Source organism: Wolffia australiana, chromosome 8 (assembly GCF_029677425.1).
Source record: "Wolffia australiana isolate 7733 chromosome 8, ASM2967742v1".
NCBI classification, from domain to species: Eukaryota; Viridiplantae; Streptophyta; class Magnoliopsida; order Alismatales; family Araceae; genus Wolffia; species Wolffia australiana.
The window spans coordinates 4,448,761-4,453,484 of record NC_135842.1 but is presented as its reverse complement, the minus strand read 5'-3'; the positions used below and the strand labels follow the sequence as shown (position 1 = coordinate 4,453,484).

Sequence of the window (4,724 nt, the reverse complement as noted above, 5' to 3'; positions counted from 1 at the left end):
TATCTCTGTTCCAACTCCGTCTGGAGCCAATGTGGGAGGCCCTTGGCGAAGCGTTAGAGCTTGTCCGCCTTAGACATGTCGGTGATCTTCCGGATTATGGACACGAACTGGCCCACATATTCCCCCGGATTGCCCGTCATCTTGAGGTTTTTGAGCTCTCCCCTCGCGATCCACATCGTGTTATGCGGAATGAAACTCTCCTTTATTTCCCGAACAAAATCATCGTAAGTTGGGGGTGGCCAATCTCCACATTCCTCCCGCTGTCGCCACCACGACTTGGCTTCATCTGTTAAGAAGTAGCTGGCCTAGAGGATTTAACTTTCATCTGAGTACTATCCCTGGCCGAAGTACCGGTCGTAGTCGTATAAGAAATCTGCCATTGCGTCTTCCCGGCGAGAACCGTTGAACCACGGTTCGGGGAGGGTATGCTTCCTCCCAACGTCGTTACTAGGATGACTGCTGGCACCTTCCTCCAGCCTTTCCATCTGGAGTTTCAGCGTCAGGACCATCTCGGTCAGCTGCCGGATGGTGTCCTCGTGTTGTCAAACGGTCTCCTCGAGACCTTCTTGTCTCTCGCGGGTCTCCGCCCGCACATCTTTTATGTCTGCTTTCATATCATCGTAGTTCTTGTCCACTTGGGTCTTCAAACCCAACATGTTCTGGTGGAGTATGCGGTTTGTCAGTTGCTGCTCCTTCTCCTTCCGTCGTCTCTCCTCGCTCAGTTGTGCGCGGACAGACTCCATCTCCTCAATCGGAGTTTCAGAGGCCATGGGAGGCGATCCCAACCTGGCTCTTATATCAGTTGTCACACGGTCAAATCTCGAGCTAGGACTCTTGGCTCAGAATTGAAGTGTGCCGGCCTTAGTGCTTGGACAGAACACTGAGCAGCCTTGATCTCTAGCAGCTGAAGCTCTTGGGATTGCTTAAGATCGCTTAGAAGGGTTAGGTAGATGGTGGTGCTAGGCACCATCAGCGAATAGGATCATTGCATTAATATCAACAAGGGTACATCATAGAATACATGGGGGGAGACGAGGGGTGTTACAAGGAATGAGACGGGGCGCCTTGCGCCGAGGTAATGTCGCCACACCGCCTCAGGGCCGCTGCTCCGCATGCGCGTGCCCGCTCTACAGCCCTATCCGTGCGTCGGGCCGGGCGCCATGCGGCCGCGGGCGTGGCGATCACACACGCCAGCACTACCTTGACGATCACACACGCCACCAGCACCCGCGTCTACACTCTGGTGCGCAGTCTGCGCGGCGCCACCGCATTCGGAGTCCCAGAGCTAGGCGCTGTGCGCCCAGCATTACCCGCAGGGGTGCCACACGCCCACTGTGCCGTCTCGACGCTCTCTGTGCGCCACATGCCTTAGTCTCCTGGCGGGGATGTCTCCCAGCCGCGCGCCCCGCACACGCAATGCGCGCGCCGCCCGCACGGCCGGTGCGCGGCATCCCGCACAACTCCGCGCGCTGCGCCCGGGGCATGCCACCCGGCCTGCGCGTCCCGCACCCGCACGCAGTGCTTCCCGCTCCCATGCACAGCGCTCGGCACTGGCGGGTAGCGTTGGCGCCCACGCGTGGTGCTTGGCGTTGATGTGCAGCGCTTGCGCGCGCGCGCCTGTGCTGTTCAACCCACGCGCCCAGCACGTGCAGACCGTACCTGATCCGTCCCACCTTGGCGTGGACGGGCACGTGCGCAGTCTACCGTGAATCACCACCGGCAGTGGCAATGGCCTAATAGATCAGGTATTTGGATATCGCTATCCATAATGACTCAGTCCTTAGAAATTTCGTGAGCCAAAATGCGGACAAACCTTCCCAATAAGCACGCAGGCCCCTAGGCTAGGAATGCCGACTAGTTAGGGGCCTAACACATAGTCATACACCCCGTAGTAGTCCTACGTCAAGATCCAAGGGCAGAGGAGAGAGAATCGCCCCTATAAATACTCTCTTAAGAACATTTTTTAGGTTGTCTAGAATTTTCTTCTTGAATGAAGTTGATGCCTTGAATGAGTAGAAGTTCTGTAGACCCTCTTTTGTTGATGAACAATTGAGTTGAGTGATAGAGCAAAACAAAATTTTTAATCACTCTTTAAGACAGGTCTAAGTTCGGTTGGAAAGTAAAGATCTGTAGCTTTCCAACGCATCCAACCGGATCTGTTTCACATATGTGTAGGTCAAGTTACAGGTATTTCCATTTGGCCCCATCGCCGTCGTAGACCGCCCATGGTATCCCACTGCCAATACGCAGTCGTGCGCACTGCTGCACCCCTAGGGCAGATCTTGGACTTAGCCAAATTTTGACTAACTCCAGATCCGGCCCGATAGCCACACTCGACAAGTAGCGCCGGCCCGCCTCGCGAAAATCAGCCGTGCACAATTTGCGCACGGCCCCGCACACACAAGGCGGCTCAATACTTAGCCGAATTTTGGCTAAGTACCAGGTCGAGCTCCTACCCATCCGTGGGCTGAGCTGTGCAGAGAAAGGTTCATTTAGACTAATAAAATTTATATTAATATTTTCTTAATTAAAATCTTAACAGAAAAATTATTAAATTAAATGATAAAAAAATAGACAAAAGAGATTGAATTGAAAGAAGAATTTAGAGAGTTACCTGCTCCTCCTGGTTCGACCCCTTACTTGCCCTAGGCTTGTGAGGTTAATAAATTTGTTGACTATCTCAAATCCTCACACGATAAGGTTAATGAAAGTCATTAGAAAATCATTATTTAACCATAAAATTTGAGAATATCAACTGGCGCCATTGCCGTGGAGCACGGTACATCAGTTAGTGATTTTTGTTTCTTTTTAATCTCTTTTGTTTCCTTTTTGTAAAGCTGAAGGATTAAAACTCCTCAGCTTATTATATTTCTAATATTTATTTGAGATTTATGGTTGTGACAAGGTCTAAAGCTTGTGGAAGAGTTGAGGAGGAAGCGACTCAACCAAGATACTCTCTTCCGGAATCATCAATCACAACGCAAGCTAAAAAGAGACAAAACATGGCAGAAGAAGGACATCAGCACCAATATAGAACAAGAACAATACTGGATAGATCAACTCCATCAGGAAGTCTAAGGCAGACTGACATAAATATAAACGTGGGTGAGGGTGTAATGTTTAGGTATAACAATGCATTGATAAATTCTTTACCTGAATTCAATGGTCATACTTCACAAAACCCTTTGGAATTTTTTGGATGACTTCCACATTAGGTGTTCTTCTCAAAATGTACCAGGTCTATCTACTGAAGCATTAAAAATAAAATATTTTCCATTGACTTTAAAAGATAAAGCTTTTGCATGGTATCAAAATTTAGGGATTAAAATTTAATTCATGGGAAGAAATGCAAAAAAAAATTTTACAAAATTTTTATCCCCTTTCAAAGACAAATTTTTATAGAAGAGAAATTCATAATTTCCATCCCCATGAAAGTGAGGCATTTAGTGAAGCATGGGAGCGATTTAATGACTTGATTAGAAAATGTCCTCATCATGGAATTGAAAATTGTTAATTAGCTCAGATATTTTATGAATCATTGTCATATTTTATGAATAATAAAGTTAATTTGGCAACTGGTGGAACATTTTATACTGTTTATGAAGATGAAGTTTTTGATATGCCAGAGAGAGTAGCAGAAACTGACTTGCAGGAAATAGGAGCAAGCGACAATGGAAGAAACACAAATCCAAAGAGAGGAGGTGCTTTGCAGATGAACATCAAAGAGTCAGAATTGCATGCAGGAGTCAAAGAGACCAATAAAAAATTAGAAGAGCTTACCTCAACTTTGAAAAGTGCTTTTCTTAATAACTCTCCTGTTATTAAAACAAAAATCTGCTCTCTCTGTTTCAGTAGGGATCATGAAGATGGAGCTTGCCAGCCCATGGAGGAAGAAGTAAATGCATTAAATCAACAACAGCCTTCTTGGGCTGGACAGAAGAGGAACAACTATAATAATTCAGAGAACTTCAGTCAAGGAAATAAACCTCAATTTCAACCAAGACCTCAGTTCCAGAATCGACAACAACAACTTTACCAGGTTCAACCACAACCACTTCAAGGCTTTTCTTCTCTAACCCCTGTTATTTCAGATATGATAGAAAAGCAGAATCAAAAGTTGAGAGCAGAGATGGAGATGCGCATGAAAGTGATGATGGAGTTTCAAACAAAGCAGATGCTGGAATCTAAAGAGCAGAGTAGAAGACTTTTGGAAAGCTTCAGAATGGGGACAGCTGAACATGGAGGTAAAGGAGTTGAATACAACTCCCCATCAGGTCGATTTCCAACTCAACCTGTCATAAACCTGTGCAATTTATTCCACACAGAAAAATCCATCCATGAAGAGGGAAATCATGTAGATCTTGAAGTTCGAGCAATTTCAAAACTGAGAAATGGAAAAGATTTTCAAGATCCTTATCAGAATTCTCGAAAGAAATCCATAAATGAAGATGAGTATGTTAGTGAAGAAAAGGAACTTTCTTATGAGAAAGAACCTTTACCTTCAGCTCATACTCAAAATATTCCTTATCCCTCTGCCCTAAACCAAAAGAAGCCTGTCTGTGAATATGAACTAGGCTCTTAGAGAATTTTAAACAAGCCACCATGTCAGTAGCTGTAGAGGACATGATTAAATGTGCACCCTCATTAAAAAAATATCTTAAGGATTCATCTTCATGTATTTGATGCAATTCGTAAACGACTACCAGGATGTTCTGTTCCCAACA

The 4,724-nt window shown here is 45.9% G+C and overlaps 1 non-coding gene across 1 annotated transcript; it reads right to left on the bottom strand.

Moving 5' to 3' along the window:
* Window positions 1-3,392: 3,392 nt before the first annotated feature.
* Window positions 3,393-3,501, bottom strand: LOC144707271 (small nucleolar RNA R71). The gene has a single exon (XR_013582432.1). It is a non-coding gene; the product is annotated as a small nucleolar RNA R71 (small nucleolar RNA).
* Window positions 3,502-4,724: the final 1,223 nt, after the last annotated feature.